The sequence below is a fragment of the Gasterosteus aculeatus genome, chromosome 21, assembly GCF_964276395.1.
Source record: "Gasterosteus aculeatus chromosome 21, fGasAcu3.hap1.1, whole genome shotgun sequence".
Taxonomy (NCBI): Eukaryota; Metazoa; Chordata; class Actinopteri; order Perciformes; family Gasterosteidae; genus Gasterosteus; species Gasterosteus aculeatus.
Window position 1 is genome coordinate 3,783,884 of NC_135708.1, and position 17,711 is coordinate 3,801,594.

The window sequence follows — 17,711 nt, forward strand, 5'->3', positions numbered from 1 at the left end:
ACTGTACATGTTTAAACAGGCCATCAAATAAAGATGCTTTCAACACGCTGTATTATTTCTTTTGACATGAAATACTCTGATCCTTTTTAAAGATGCTGTACTATTGACTTTTGTACTATTTCCTCCATAATATCTGTATTTATTCTACAGCCCTGTTGCTGTGTCAATAGCACAGAGGAAACATTGGTGGTGCAGCATGTTGAAGAAGGAAGTGAGTAAATAAAGAAATGAGTAATGAATAAGTTGCTTTATTAACCTTATTAACCTTCACGCAGAGCCGTCTCACAACAACACAAACTACTGAGCTCGCTACTTCAGGTGCAACTTGAAGCTTTCATTCTGCACCAAATATCACACTTAGGTCACCAACAAAAACACACAAAGCACAAGCACACATTTGATAACAGGGTGGAGTTTATCTCCTCACAAAGTGGAGTATTGAAAGTGTTAAACGGGATTTCCCGCCAAAATAAAAGACAAACAGCAGCAGCATTGCCACTAAATGCAATAAAACACGCGTTGTGCAGCGTGGACAGAAAGAGGAACGGCTTTAACTTTCCATCTCTTAATAACATGGTTATTGTAGCTGAAAGAAATGATTACAATAAAGTACATCCTCATTCTGCTCTAAAGCAGGTGTGTCAAACTCATCGTAGGTCACTTTGATCTCCAGCCATGTCCAGGGCTGATATGAAGGTCCAAGGTGATTCTATGTGGACGTTTCTCCAGGTTTCATGGCTCGGCTTCACCTCCTCACGCACAAACGCATGAGGACCGTCACCGACTACTTCCTGGCTCCCTGATGGGAAGCTTCCGGATGCTTCTCTTTTTGAGGTGAATGCTTTTAATTTGTGTCGTCAGTGAGATGGATTCATGAAGATGATTCAATGAGAGGACGATCGGGATCAATCTCTCTATGAATAAATGCTACTGACTGATTAATGCTCAAAACAAGCTCACATGGGACAGTATTACATATTATATTTGGACTTCCGTGACACTAATGCACACTTTATATGTATTTGTGTCATATGTATGTATATAACAGAGTTTGGGTAACCTTCAATATTTATCTCCATAAGATATTTCTGGGCTTTTTAGGAGCAAAGAACAAGTTCCTGTTGTCATGCAGAAGGAAGTATTAGAATGTGACTCCAAAGCTGAAGTCATTTAGTGAGTGTTACACACTAAATGAAGACATGTCCAGGGGGCCACATGTGAATTGAGTAGATGCATCTGATTGTTAGTGTTCATCTATTTTCATTTCAGGATGTTGCATTAATGCTCATTCAGGTTTATCGTCAGCTTGATGTGGGAGCTATTATTTAGTTACTTATTCTTGAATATAGTTGGATTAATTGTTTGGGTAATTGGATCACTAATTGCACCTGGAGGTTACTTAGGGGCACAGCCAGGTGGGACCAGCATGCACCTGGGTGACTAATAGTGTTTAGCAGTGAGACAGTGAGACAGAGCACTGCATAGGAAGGCAGACAAGTTGTATCGTATGTGTTGTGGATCCTGTGGAATAAAGGCGAAACAAAGGAAAAGATCGGCCAGACAATCCGCTTTCTTACTGCGTGACAGAAAACAAAAACTAGGTGCAGCAGTGACCCTTTGATTCACAGATGTGTTGGGAACAAGGACAAATGGCCACTACAATTAGCATGTTTAATAAAACAGTTGTAATATGAATCAAACACAATTCATAGTCATTTATGTGATATAATTACTGTACACATGAACAGCCACAATGTAACGTTAAGACCTGAGCAGCACAGCATTTCTACCTCCCATGTGCTCAGAGTGAGTTACTTCCTCTGTGGGGAAAAACTGTTAGATCATCAGCTGTTAACAGCCTCATATGGTTTGGAGGAGTAAGAACATGATGTAGAGTCAAAGGGAGAGAGAACAGTTTCATTTTCTCTTTAGTTCAACACTGATATACAGAGTGAAGGTAAAAGATGCAACTTACATTTTAAAATCAGAGTTTGTTGTGATTTCCATCATTGTGACCGTGGCACATGGAGTACAGAGGGTGTGCTGCAAACCGCAGGGTTGGTGGTTCAAATCCCAAGTCAAAACGTCCCTAAGCAAGACGGCCAAACCCCTAACTGCTCCCCAGGCGCCCTTATGTTGATTTGATTAAGGAAGTTATTATTGGATCATGCTTTGAGTTAAGGTTACATCATCACTACTAGTTAACGTTTGAATGGTATTCAACGTTTAAACATATCAGGATTTAATTCCTGATCGATTATCATTACAGGCTTAGACTTTTACTTTCTTAATTGGCTTTTTAGTTTGAATTTAATTATGACTTTAGGTATTTTACCTTAAGATGATCGGGTTTTGGGGGTTTCCTCTTCTCTCTCCTGTGGAAGCGTTTACGCCGTTTTGTATAAATTTAATCTCAGGTTTCATTGAGTTGGACTTTTATTTAGAATTTGCTCAAGTCATAACTGGTTTGATTTTCTTGGAGCAGTTTGAGATTTTTTTGGATAATTTGACCTGTATTGATAGTGTTTTGACCTGTATTGTAGTTATTACTTTGACTCAGCGTTTTCATTGACTGTCTCACTTTCAGATCCAGTAGTTTACTTTGCATTGCTGATTTCAGTTGTCAATCTGATTCAACATGTTTTGTAGGTTTCATTAGTTTAGACTTTACATCATTTGTCTCCTCATAGTCAGTGACACAATAGCTCCTGGGACAAAAGGGACAGCTCAGGGTTCTTTAGATACACCAGGTTGCATCATGGTTACTTTTACAAGGACCAGAGAGCAGATGAAGATCAGATGGAGCCCAGAGAAAGAGAAAGGGAGTGGAGGAGGATGAAGAGATGCTTGAGAAGATGGCAGAAGAATGGGTGGTTCCCAACCAGGTCACCACCTGTGGGTGAAGACAGGCGCAAGGTGTGGAGGGAGACTGTAGCAGCAGGAAACCAAGCCACTACGGCTTATGTGGGAGCCGGCCGCTTAGATAAGTAAGAAGAGACGTGTCTGCACCAAGCGGCTGCTCGCCTACTGGAGGGCAGTCCACCCAAACACCCCCAAACCTGCTGTTGGACTGGCAGAAGAAGAAGCAGATTGTGAGCCCGGTCAAGATGTCACCCCTCTCAGTGCAGACACCCATGCCCCCCCTCAGCTGTACCCAGAAATGACAGCAGCTGCACAGGAGAGGCCAGGTCCTTCCCGCCACATGCAGAGAAAAGGAGAACTTCAAACAGTCCCTTTGTGAAACCGAGCATCCAGAACAAGAACCTCTGTTCCATCTGAGAGGAGGAACGGGGGAAGTCGTGAGCAATGGAGAAGATGAGCCTGAGGGAAACAAGAAAAGATGACATCGTCACATGAGGGTCACGAGAGCGTGGTGGTGGAAATAGGAGAAGAGGAAGCAGGTAGCTGTGAACATGAACACCAGGGGGCCACAGAAGAGCTGTCCATCACATCAGGACTCCTGTCCATCAAACCACATGTGCAGAGAACCCATCCAAACCACAGCGAAGGAGGAGAAGCTGCTGTTGGAGGACGTCCTCCTCAGACATTCTCAGATATCTGCAGCAGCAGAAGCAAACAAGAGACAGCAAGACAAGAGACGACTGCAGGTGAGAGACAAACAGCCCCAATACCCCGTCCCCCCAGAGGACAAATATCCAGCAGGTAGAGACCGTTCAATGGGTCTCCAGCAGACAACGTGGGGACAATAGAGGACATGGATGTTATATATGTGGACAGGAGGACCATTGGTGCAGAGTGTCCCAGGAGTTATGAAAGGGACATGCGACCAAACGCTCCACCACGGCTGTTCTATACAACGCAGCCCGGCAGAACCAGAGGACGGGTCCACCCCCCCCCCCCCTCATACAACCCCCATAACAACTAACTGGTGACACACCGACGCCCACTGCTTCCCAACAGCCCAGATAAGCAGCCTTAGTCTCCCCAGTTTACGACTCACATTCCAGGTAGAAGAAGGGAGAATAGAGAGTACAGACTATTGAGAGTGTCAGAAAATAGATTTACAACCAGTACGAAACATTGATTTACTAATAGAGGGAAACTGTCAGTAACAATGAGACACGGTTGTGAAAGATTTAAATGAGGAATGAAGGTGATGAGAATTGTACATAGTGTCAGTTTTTGTATTAATGTTTGTAGTTTTTTAGTCTCCTCCTAAACTCAGAGATGGGCTGTAAATTGTTGAGTGCTGCTATTGAGTGTAAAGTGCACGATACACTTGATACAGTATCTGGATGATGGAAGCAAACGTCTGATCAAAGGAACATTGATAGCAGCAGTACATGAAATAGGGAAACTTGTTAGACGGTCATCCTGTAATGGTACAACAAGTAGTACACACTGGAAGCGAATGGCGTAAACAAACAGATGGTCGTCCTTGTTTCAGCCCACTCAGCTCTCTTTCCCTTTCTCACTCCGTTGAGACTTGGTCGAAAGTCTTTCGGAGACCCTTTTTAAAATCCTGGATGGAATTTGTTCCGAGCAGTAAAAGTTTTTATACACACATGTGAAGGCCATCCTCAGTGGCAGGTGCAAATTATAATTAATAGACCAAAAAAGAAGAAACGCGGATATGAATACCAAACAAGATGTGAACCGTCTATGAGATCGAGTCGACCGCCCTCCCTTCTCAGGACACAGCTAGTGGTGTGAATCTTGTGGTCTGAAAGCGTTGTTGTGTGCTCACAAACCATGCGATCGTAGGCCGGCTCTTGATCTTGTAACCGGCGGCACATATTGGCCTCAGTGTCAATGAAGGCATGCAGCTCGCTCACTGGCCTTTTCAGGTAGTGCACTTCATTGGGGGCACGAGAAAGTGCCATATTCACGTTGTATCCTGTCGGAGGAGTCCAGAGCAGTGAAGCGCCAGCTCCGGGTCTCCGGTTGTTTCCGTGGTACATGGTGAATATCAATAAAAAGACTTGTGGAAAGCCTGTAAAAAGGCGTTTGATAGACGGTAAACGACTCAGTGTAGTCTTTAAAAAGACCGGTGGAAAGCCTGTAAAAAGGCTCAAATCCTTGAAAAGGGTTTTTGTTTTGATGGTAAATGACTGACTGAATGTGGTCTGTGAAAAAGGGTGTTGAATCTTTCAAAAGGCTACTTAACTCTGTAACGGACAGATGTCGCTGATAAATTCTCTGGAGAAAATATCTGAACTGCTCCCTCTGAACTCAGTAAGACAATGAACAGAAACATCTGATTCCGTTTGCAAATATTCTGATTCCGTATGCAAATGAATGTTGGAATAATACACACTCATGTGGGGCGAGCATTCCGTCACCATGGAGACGGGGTACAAACACGCCGCACAGTAAAATATGTATATACACACATCTCATAAGCAGCACGTTCAACAACGTCTCTAAAATGTCAGCCATTAACAAAGACTTTAATACAAGACATTGAAGACATTGTTCTGTATCACTAATGGTCAGAAAGTCACCTGTATTTAATTTGCCTACCTGAAACCTTTGATTCTCACCTCAGAGTTCAGGGCCACCGTGATAGAGAGGGGGAGCTGCTGCTGTTCGGCTGTGCAGGAACCACTTCCTGTTGACCTGCAGACCACCGAGCCGCCACGCTGGAACACAGAAACCTGAGAGGAAAACACACGTTTCATATAGAATATGACATAGGAAGTAACCCTCGCTGTGTGAATTGAGACTTTAACACTAACTGTGTCCAGGGTGACGGGCAGACCCAGAGTCCCGCCTCCTTTATGCGCCTTTGCAGTGAGGACGTCGTACCAAACCTAAAACACAAACAGCCCTTCATGTAACAGGCGCCATGAGGTGACTTGTGAGTCACTAGAAGACGTTTGTTACCTGCTGCTTGATTTACCTCACCAGATCCAGGAAGAAGGACTCGCACAGCTTGAACACGCGGCTTGGTTACAGGACTGGCCAGCAGTGCTCCACCTACATACAATCAAAGACAGTTAAGATCATAAAAGTGAGAACTTCACCCAGTAAAAAAAGGTATTTATCACCAATCATATACTGGTGGTCCACAGCGAAGGTGCTCTGTTCTCCTGGGAACTCCACCCAGAGAGGTCTGTGCGCGTTTGAATAAAACAAGCATTTCCATAAGCTCTTCTTAAAAAGTGGATCTACTGATGTTTTAATGACTAACTTAAAACATGACAAACATGGACCTCTAGTGTCAGAAAGCAGAAGGTAAAGTGGACAAACAGCCTGCAGTACTTCCACTGGGCAGCAGAGGGAGGCAGACGGAGGTGTGAGCCAGGTGGAACAGAGTGAACCAGTAAGGCAGCAAACAGGACCTGAGGGCACAAGAGGCAACACTCGGATCATTACACACTGAACAAAGAGGACTGTGCACGTCCACGCTGATATTTAACAAGGCCACCTCCTCTTTGTCCACTAAGACACATTTTGACGATTCGTCCTGTTTATTGTTTTTTCACGCTAATTGAAAAAAGACCTAGGAGATGATATTCATTAAGGGAAAGCAGTCGTTCCTGGTGGATCCAAATGGCTGTGACTCATTTGACTGAAACAGACAGAGAAGCTCTGTTGGATCGCAGTGCGGATGGCGGCGGTGACTTTCTCCCCAAACAGCTTCGTCCCCTTTGCAGAGTGACCTCTGAAGAACGGCTGCAGGGCGGCCGCCTGCTTCCAGCGCGGCAGCATCTCCGGCTCCGGGTCACGTTGCACGCCAGGTGAGGCATCGGCCCAAGACCAGCGCCCCCCTCAGGCCGCAAAGAGAGAGCACTTTTCTGTGTTACCTCGACAATATCGCATGTAGAATCGTCAGGGTTTATTGTATATTCTTTCCTGCCTGATTAGGCTCTCGCCTCACAAGAAGAGAATGTATTTACTTGTTTATATCCTCTTTGTTGATCTGTCCTCATCGGTCTCCGGCTTAGATGAATGAACCTGTGTTTAATGTCACATTGCTGCAGTTCCCTGAGACCACGTCTGCAGAAATGCAGATGTCACGGTGCATGTTCTTTGGGGTACAGGCAGGACACAGCAGGTTTGGTAGACAATCCTTTTATTTCGTTGCTTCAGTTGTCAACGCAGCGAGAGCTCCCGGCGTCTCGCTCGCTCTGCGGCTCTCTCCTCCTGATCGCCCTTACTGCATTTTAAAACCAGACCAACGCCATCAAAACACATTCAGCTCAGCTGAGGCCGATTGCCTCCACCTGCCACGTTCCCTGAGCCCCTCCCCCTCTCTCCCCCCCCTCTGCAGACGAGCAAAAACCACGGCCACCACCACAGCAGAGTTCTGGAACGTTTTTATAAAGGGCCTAAAATGTCTGCAAGAGAGAGGCCTCAACCACTCAACAGTTTGACACCGGGACAGAACATTCCAGTTCAATGTTACAGCACCAAAGTCCCTCATTGGTAGCAACTCTACTTCCATTTGACCATTTTAGACATAAACTCTATTCAGTCAGAGAAACATTACCAGGCCAACGAGACCCCTCATAGATCTGCCCGTCTCTGTTCTTGATGAAGTGCCCCCCATCTCTGGCCTCATTAGACAAACACCAACCGGGGTCGATCTTGATGTGAGGATCGGTTATCACGACCAACTGACAGAGAAGAAAAAATGCACGATAATGATTCGTGACACCCAAAAACAAACAAGGCCGACAATGTACGCTAGAAACTCACCTTCCTCTTCCTCTCCTCCAGGTGGCGCTGCAGGTTGGCCCGTTGGGGGGAAAAGCGCGGCGTCCCAGGTGAAGTAATGCTTCCCCTCCGTGTGCTCGATATCCATCCAGATAACGTCGCACGGGATGTCGTGGCGGTCGAATCCAGCGTCCACAGCCTTCACCTCAGCCTCTTCGTCGTAGATCCAGCGGCTCTGGTGGTACCCGAGAGGAAACAAAGGGGGCGGGGCTTGATATCCCGAGAGAGGGAGGAGAGACGAGTAGCCGTGACTTATGGATCATGTGAATATTGTCAACATGTGCAGAAACAAACTAAGAGGGGAAGTGATACAGAAAGCATCGTGTTCCTTCTCATTAATGTGTGTAATTTGCAACATACAAGACACAATAAACAGTAAACAACCTGATATCTGACGCTGCATCCTTATCATCCTTATCTAATCCTGTTGTGGGGGGTTTCTTTCCACATGCAAATAGTCCAATATATTGTGTGCTGCACACTGGTACTGGGTGAACAGCTGCTGTGGACCGGGCCCGAGCAGAACCACGCTGTCCATCACACCTCTTTCTGTCAGTCTGTGGCTCCATGCGCCTCGTCTTCAGTGGGGGAGTTTGGCCGTGCTTAGAGAGGGAGGGGTTTGTAAAGTGGTTAAATGTGCATTTCTATATGTTTTCCAACATAAATGTGGTAATAAACGGGTTTATTGGCTGTTTGCCAGCAGGAGGACAAAAAGCAGCAGCAAAGTCTGCAGGACGGATCAATCGTTCCCAGTCACACAAACGGGATGAACTACGCAGCTGAAAGAAGAAGCTCTCTGACCGAGGACCAGATACTGTATGAGAAGCACACAGGAACAATACTCGCCCGAGGAGCCGACACGCTGTGACCCACGTTAACAAGCGTCTCAGGCGTTCAGCCAGAACACCCAAAGTCCGGTCTGGTTTGTGGGCCACTAACAGCGGAACAGAGGCGTACGGGCCGAGGCGGCTGTACAAGTCGTACGCAAAGACATCCGGCTCATACAGCCGGTGAGGGTCCCCATCACTGCCACGGCACATGAACTAAAGATCATCAAGGGATCGTGAAAATGAAACATGGATGTTCCTGCTCGTGTCGTCTGCTTGTAGTTCATGTGTGTACCTGGTGTCTCTGGGCTGAAGGCCGTCGGCGTGCTCTGGTACACGAGGCTGAACCCGTGGAGACAGAGGTCGGACCCGATGCTGCTGGGACCTGGAGACGGACAACACGTTCATTTATACTTTAACTAAATATAGAAGGTATTTTAGCGAAGATCATGCTGGTGTTCCTCTCCGGTCCGATGCATCAGACGAGTGAAGATCTGTGGGAACTAAACTGTAAATATCTACAAGGCACAAGAGGAGTTTCAGTATCCGCCTCCATCAGAGAGCAGTGCAGCGCTACTCACATGAAAGGAGGAACAACTTCTTTGCAGCTACAGAGACTTTAAGACATTTTGTCTCTCAGGTTTCATGTATTTTATTTCTGGTTTAGAGCGATAAACGGTTACGTTCATGCATTGTATCATTTTCCTATGATTCAAGGACACTGGAGTAAGATGGACTGTTGCACATATGTTGCTTATTACTTTGAGCTGGTGTGATTGTGTCATATTTTCTGATCATGTCATTGTGAGGAGTTGTGTGTTGTGTGTCTTGCCGTGTTCGTCCTGTGATGTTGTATGTGGGATGAATGCAGCGTCACTTCTTCTTCTTCTTATTATTATTATTACTTTGGCCACAACACAAATGTAGGATGGAGAAAAGTGCATCACTGGGTTTTTGGGCCACAGTGTGACGAGCTGTAAAGAAAACATTGATAGGTATGAAAGCCAAACGGTTGCCAGTCAGTACACACCTGAGCCAAAGAGCAACACCAACACTAAGTGTCCACTAGTGTCCTGTTCCAGTCAACCGGATGCTTTGTCCAATATTCACTCTGCTTTTTGTTCTGTCTCTCTAGCTGCTAAATGCTCCACTTTGGTCGCCACGCAGTAATAAACGTTGTCTCTGGTGTGGGAACTTCTCAACTCTAAGATGCAAAAACCTGCTGCATTGATTCAGTGACATCACCTCATCTGGACGTCAGTTTCAGCTCGCTGTGTCTTTACTGTAGTTTCCTGTCACGCTTCCTCCTCTCCTCTTCCTCCCCCCTTGATCCCTCTGTCTTTGAGCTGGTGTGAAAACCTTATTTGTTGATCACGGCACGTATGTGATGCTCCACAGAAGGAAAGCACCAAGTATGTGCTACATTTCAACACCTCAGTTATGAGTTACACACAAATGATGCATTTTTCTATTTTCTTTATAAATGTCTTCATTTCTAAATTTTAATATCTTGGCTTTTTGTGAGATGTTTGCAATATGTATAATAACACGTTTTAGTTAACATAAATCAAAGGTAACTAAAGACATGGTATTATTTATTTGCAGCTTAACTGTGGCTATTTTCATCAATAACTTGTGCATTATTCTGCCAGCAGATCAAATTTAGCATCTCCTGAAAATGAGAATGCAAAGGAAGTTGTAGCGTGTGTATAAAGGCTCAGTGTTCAATGTGGGGGTTCAGGGTCCCTGCAGAGTCAGAATACAGCAGATGGACTCTACTACCCTTTCCACCACAGAGGGATGCTGCTGAGCCTTTGTTGTGGCTGTGCACTCGTGTCTTTCATCAGGACCTGACGTTTCATCATTCATCATTTTACCATAACATTTGTTGTCTTGGCCAAAGTTCGACAGTCTTGTGCATCATGATGTTCAGGGCAATGGGTCGACCACAGCAGGCAGTTGGATTTGAATCTTCTCATCTGCTGATGCAAAGATACTTAGAACATAAACACTGACAAAGGAACTAGACAGTGATGTAGACGTTTTTCACTTTTTCACACGAGCTGGGAACCATCAGGAGCCCCCAGTGACCCCCAGTGACCCCCAGTGACCCCCAGTGACCCCCAGTGACTCCCAGTGACTCCCAGTGACCCCCAGTGACCCCCAGTGACTCCCAGTGACGCACCGCACCCACTTGTGTTCAAAAAATGAAGAAACTCCGGACAGACAGAAGACATGTTGGACTGAAAAGTTCAAATGAAAAGCCTTTAATAAAAGAAAAGGTGTTGTGCTAAAAAGAAGATCTCAGCTGAGGATCCGCTGGTTTGTGCATCAACAGGCCACAGAGGAGCTCATTGACTATCACATAGTGACCGTCTCTTGCTTCCACCAACCAATCAAGAACAATGGGTGCTTACAGATATTTATAGAGTTCAGTAAAGGTGTGAGAAGCAGTGTCCACACCCCTGGACACGTGACGCCTCCTGGTGCGTTCAAGTTGAGTAGTTATTTACAGAATATAGTGGTGCAATGAGGTATTACATTGGATGGCGCGTTCACTGTAACTCTCTGGGTCAATATAAGTGGTGCAAAGTATTACATGAATGCATTTTGATTGGTTACATTACATTGAACACGATCATAGCTGTGCATTGGTGTTATTCTATTGATTAGTGTCAACATGACAGCGGTGTCCCACTATTCTCATGTCTTTATTGATCACATAGTGTCAGAATCAGGGCTGTATCCTGGTGGACACTAAATGCATTTTATCCATTGGTCTAATTCATGAAGCGTCGTCAGTCTGACTACTGTAACTCTCTCCTGCAGGTCTCCTGCTACCACCATTCCACCTCTGCAGCTCATCCACAATGCAGCAGCTCCACTGCTCTTCAACCTTCCTAAGTCCTCTAAACATGGTGCTCACGTACCGTGCTGTGAATGGATGGGGTCCAGCTTACATCCAGGACCTGGTCCAACCCGACATCCCGACCCGCACTCTCCGCTCTGCATGTGATAAACTGCTTGTTCCTCCTCACTGAGAGCAAAGGAACTCAAACAGTGAGTGTGATCCAGAATGCAACGACGTAACGGTGATCCTACAACACTGTTCTCCTGATCTGGAAACTTTTTTCATCCACTGCAAACCCTTTTATTCCCCCCGTGAGTTTGCTTCATTCATCCTGGTCGGTGTTTACATGCCGCCGGCGGGCAACGTGCACGAGGCTCAGCGGACACTCGCCGACCAGATACGGCGTGTGGAGCGGACCAACCCGGACTCTTTAGTTATTGTCCTCGGGGACTTTAACAAAGAAAATCTCACCCATGAACTTCCTAAATACAGACAGTTTATTAAATGCCCACCAGAGAGGAGAACACGCTGGATCACTGTTACACCACAGTCAGCAGGGCTTATCACGCCGTCCCTCGTGCTGCACTGGGACACTCTGACCACGTCATGGTCCATCTGATTCCTGCATACAGGCAGAAACTAAAGCTCTGCAAACCTGTGGTGAGGGAATTCAAGAAGTGGACCAGTGAGGCGCTGGAGGATCTTCGGGCGTGCTTTGACTGCACAGACTGGGATGTTTTCAGGACGGCTACTGACAGTCTGGATGAGTTCACAGAGGCTGTAACTTCCTACATCGGCTTCTGTGAGGACAGCTGTGTACCATCATGCACCAGGGTGAGTTACAACAACGACAAACCCTGGTTCACAGCGGAGCTCAGAACACTACGCCTGCAGAAGGATCAGGCATTTAGGAGTGGGGACAAAGACTTGTACACAGAGGCAAAATACAAGTTTAGCAAGGCGGTGAGAGACGCTAAACGACTGTACTCTGAGAAACTCCAACAACAGTTCTCAGCAAGTGACTCTGCTTCGGTCTGGAGACAAACACCTCACCAACTACAAGCCAAAAACCCCCCACTCCATGAATGACCTCCGCCTGGCAGACGAGCTCAATGAGTTCTACTGCAGATTCAAAAGACACTCAGTGTGTTTACATGATGCTATAATTGGAATCTTTGCTTAGTCGGACTATGCTATCTTTCTGGGGGAGGTGCTATTATCCCAATATACATGGCAGTGAATAAATCGAATTATTGGCCAAAAGCATGTCATATATACGATACGATAGATGGCGATGTTTTCATTACAGCTAGTTGTGATACACACTGCATGAAAAGTGAGATTTTCGTCCCCGTAAACGCCCGGAAATCTCCCTAATTTCCGACAATTTGCAACCCGCGCACGTCGCGTTTGTCTGTGCCACAAATTGTCGGAAACGAACCATGACGTAGGTGGAGAGCTGGCGGAGGTGCGAATGGCCCAAATTAGCATATGAATGCAGCGAAGCCGCGGGTGGCCGAGCCGAGCGGGCTTGAATATCCTTACTCCTTATTGGAGGAAACCACAACTTACTAACAAATAAAATCACTCGTGATTGGCAGCAAAACCACACGTGGGCAGACCAGGCTTGAGTTTCTTTGTCTGTGATTGGATGAAACCACAACTTTCAATCACTCGTGATTGGTTGGCAGATCTGTCGCTATTGGTCACCCGCCTCATTTTATTTATATATTCATATTATGCTGTATATTCATTTCATGGTTATCATATGTAGGCTACTACACTATTATCAGGATACCAACCAGGACATCAATGAATTTATAGAGAAAACGAACATTTGCCTCATGTTTATGCAAAGAAAGAGCTTTATTAACAACACACAAACAACAACTACATACAAAGTGAGGATCTGCCCACACTTGGGTAACGGCGGTTTAAAAACTACAGCTCAGTAAACTGTCCGTTTGCCTCCTCGGGGTTGTAGACCGTCACTGGCGCCGTGTTTTCCGAGGCAGGTCTGTTGTGCAGGCGCCTCGTGTGCGTGTGGCGACCGTACAATCCATCCGAGACCCCGCCAACAACGCCGTCCCCTCCATCCGACGTGAGCTCTACGGTGGCGGATTTCCACCTCGTCATCAGCCAGCACACTTTGTCTCGATTCTAGCAGCTGTAAAAACAACACTGAATCAGTACTGTGCGATGCGTACGGACACAACACATCGATCAATGCACCTGAAACAAGTCAGCAAATAAACTCTGACCCGCTTTCTTCTCGCTCGACTCCGCGCTGAATCCTTCGCAGCTTCCGCCCGCAATGAGTGTTCCGGCTGAACCTGAAGCTCCTGCGTCCCGTCTCACAGGCGGCTGGAAAACAATTAAATGAGTGTGGTATGAATACAAAAAAAATCAAACGCAAGTCACAGTAACATTTAACAAGGAAGGAGAAACAGTGTCACCGCCTCATTATGAGGCGAGAAAACAAAATGTCATCGAACGTATTCTTACCGCTATCGTGGGATCGTGCGCCCGTCTCCTCTTCTTTGAGTCGGTTCCTCTCCTCCATGGACAGAAACCCGCAGAGTCCCGAACGCTCCAGTGGAGCGAACCGCTCGTTGATATCGGCAGTTTGTTGTTGGAGTTGACGAGACGATCCACTGAGAGCGTTCAGCAGCTTCTTCTCGTCTGTCTGTGGACTGGCCGAAAGTTGGTGACCGCGGAGAGGAGTTGAAGGCGAGTTGAATGCGAGACGTCGTCCAGCCATTATTCACGAAGCAGCAAAAACCAAACAAAGGAACTGGAGATACAGTTCTTCTGAATATAGTAACACACGTGTCTGTTTGTATGCTCGTCTTGCAAGTACTGCTGTATCAGTCATGCCTATGACCTCACACGTGATTGGACGAGGAGTCTAAGGGTTCTCCAATCACATACGAGGTTATTGTTATACGGAAGGACCAGTATTTTAGGAAGACAATTGGTTGGGACTTTGAAACAGCTGATATGCTTTATGTAAAGCAGTGTTTTGGTGTCAGCAGAACGACTTTCCCTAGAAAACTGTACAGTGGTGCCTCTTTCTCCATTCCACCAGACACTCTTGGATGAGTCTGACAGACATGCAATGTTGACAATGTATCATCAGATGTACCCGTGTGTCACTGAGGTTGAATGTTTTGCCGTGACATGTAAACGGGTAACATATATGAATGTAACTTACTCAATCGATAGATGCAGAGCATAAAGGTCAGCATGTGTTTATGCTAAGTGGTGTGGAAACACTAACAGTTTTGAGGAACCCGTCCTTGACCCTCTAGCAGAACTACAACCAGCCATTATAAAGCAGTTTATAGTTGTTAATGTTGTGTCAAAGGGTACGGCATTTAAACATGTTCTTGCACAAGTTTCATGGCTTCATCTCCACCCGGACAGACATTTTTATGGAAAGCCAATAGAAGTTTGGGGCTTGCAGGGAACAGACACGTCATACAGCATCATTTCTGCCAGTTGAGCGCATTGCTAGAAGATGTGTGGTTAATACATCCTCTGTGCATTTAAGCAAGACCAAAGAAAAGGTCACTGTAGTCCTGCCACTATGCACTGTAGTTGAGCTCTAGGAGACTGTGATCTCTGCAGACCCCTCATGCTGATTCAAATTTTGTTTGCATGGAATTTACGGCAGTTTTCGGCGTTGCCCGCAAATTGCCGCAAACCTGAAATTCCACGACAATTTACAGTGCCGCATACTGCCAAAAATCCCACTTTTCATGCAGTGCGATGAAGTGACAATGGGCTTAGAACCCCCCCAACAGGACATGATGGTGGGACACGTGGGGTGAAATGGGCCAGTTTGAGGAACACAGCAGAACAGAACAACTGTGGTTTCTTCGATGGCAGCCATTGATTTACACTCTCACTTCTACAGGGCTCGGCAGGGGAGTCGGGGTTTCCAGGGCTGCCGGGTGCCACGGGACTGTCTGGGTTCAAAGGTCACAAGGTGAAAGTCATCTATTATGGTACATGCACCATTTCAAATAACACCTGTATGGTTTGGTTTAGAACGAATGGTAACAGACGACACTATGAATGATTTATAGCCTTCGTTTGCCTGTTGGACTGTAGATAGTAATGGCTGCTATGATATATACTTGTTCATACGTTGCTTAGATGACATGATTCATTTCAATGGTGCTGAAGGTCGTCCTTCTCACTTCAAAAGCCGTGCGTGAAAGCTGATAAATAGGAGGCGCCCTGATCCTGATCAGTGGCTTTGCCGGCGTCCTGTGCGTCTCTGGTCACTCCCCATGCGGCTGACAGAGCGGACTCCTCCACCAGCCTCTATTTGGATGTGACACTTCCTGTAAGTTGGACGTCTTCTAATGTCCAACGTATCTGTAGGGGGGGAGAGGAGAGACGGGCCCTGGAGGACGCCAGGTATTACACCTCACACTCACGCTTCACTGTTCAACACACAAACTCACAACACTGGAGGAGTTATGGCATCAAGACCTCAGGTGACCTGCACAGGCTAGAAGTTCTGGTGTCGTCCTGAGATCAGTCCTACGGTATCTAAGCCCTTAGAGCGCAACCGGGTACAGTAGTCTCCCCCCCGATGGAGGGTCAAACTGGGACAGCTGGATAGGTTGGTTGGCAGCGGGCGTGCCGGCCCCTTTGAGCGAAAAGCTGTAGTCGGCCACAAGGTGACATCCGAGCCGACCGGGCTGGCGTCAAAACGGCAGCTTCAAGCTCCCAGCCCCGTGTCACGTGGCGGGGAAGGCAGGACCCAGACGCAGAGCTTTGGGAAACTAAAAGACTGATAGTCAAGACTTCAAATCAAAAAAAGGCCAAGGGATAAAAATGCTGACAGGAACCAGGAACCCTCAGACCCCGTTTACACGATGGGGAAACGTTTGGGCCTTTCATTTACACAAAAACTGAGGTTTTATCACGGAAAACGATCGTTTCTAAAAGTGGAGATTTCTGAAAAGTTTTTGTGTTTGCGTGTGAACTCGGTCCAACGGAGCTTTAGGTTGTCAAACGTCACAGTATGCGACTTGTTGTTGGTTTTGAGAATTCTGATTGGTTTGTCTTTATCCTTCTCGTTACACTGCCGACTACAGGTTTGGCGTAGTTATGATGGCGCCCGGGGACGTATTTTTGCGGGTTCATATAAACAGAAACTTTTTTGAAAACGGAGGGGCAGAAATATTTGTTTCTGTAAATACTGTAAAAACTGTAAATATGTGTAAATGTGGCCTCAGACTTGAACTTCCAGAACATTCATCAATGACGTGACACAAGACGCACACGGCTTGAATACACTGGGAGGTGCAGGTGATTGGACACAGGTGGAAACAATCATGACACGGCAGCCAATCATAGGACAAGGCAGGAAGTGAAGTTAACCAGGGACACAAGAGGCCAGAAACTACAAAATAAAACAGAACCCAAACCGTGACACCCTGCCTCGATTAGGTGAGGTGCGGCCTTCTGCAGAAGGATGTATTATTCCTGCAACATGGCAACAAATTACCTTTTTGTTGATGACATAATCAAAAAAAATCAAAAAAATCAAATCACTATTTGGTGATGAGGAAGCCAAGCTTCAAGCCAAGCTTTATGAAATCCATCTATCCATCGTCAAACCGCTTATCCTGCACACAGGGTCGCGGGGGGGCTGGAGTCCATCCCAGCCAACTTCAGGCAATAGACAGGGTACACCCTGGATTGGTCGCCAGCCAATCGCAGGGCAACACAGAGACACACAACCATTCACATTCACACAACTACGGGCAATTTAAAGTCCCCAATTAACCTGATCCCCAGAGCATGTCTTTGGACTGTGGGAGGAAGCCGGAGAACCCGGAGAGAACCCACGCAGACACGGGGAGAACATGCAGACTCCACACAGAAAGGCCACTGGGCGGAATCAAACCCAGGACCTTCTTGCTGTGAGGCGACAGTGCTAACCACCACGCCACCGTGGCGCCCTCAAGAACCTGCACCTCCCAGTGTATTTAAGCCCTGTGTGTCATGTGTCCTTTGTCGCGTCATTGAATGTTCAATCCTGAATGTCTTACGTTGAGTGTCTTGCCTGTTCTCGGTTCCCGTCTGCGGTTGACCCTTTTTGGAATTATATGTGAAGCATCATAATGAGCACAGAGTTAATATTGTTGGAATTTGGTTCTGGCACTTTTTTGGGGGGGGGTTTAAGTAATTAAAAGCTTTTTAATCTCATTGGGTGAAGTTATGGACCAATGAAGTTGGAAAAAATCAATCAAGAGTTTTCGTGCATTTACCTGTCTTTGGCCTGCCATCCATTTGTCGATTTTGTCTTTTTTTTTTTACCTAAGGAA

General features: G+C 46.3%; 1 long non-coding RNA gene and 1 pseudogene across 2 annotated transcripts in view; one reads left to right on the forward strand and one right to left on the reverse strand.

Moving 5' to 3' along the window:
- Positions 1 to 17,711, forward strand: part of LOC144390331 (protein NLRC3-like) — a 78,145-nt pseudogene that overhangs the window by 19,213 nt on the left and 41,221 nt on the right. The window lies entirely within an intron of this gene.
- Positions 13,209 to 14,908, reverse strand: LOC144390372 (uncharacterized). Its single transcript, XR_013454405.1, has 3 exons — positions 13,867 to 14,908; positions 13,623 to 13,725; positions 13,209 to 13,528 (listed from the first exon to the last, which is right to left on the reverse strand). It is a non-coding gene; the product is annotated as an uncharacterized LOC144390372 (long non-coding RNA).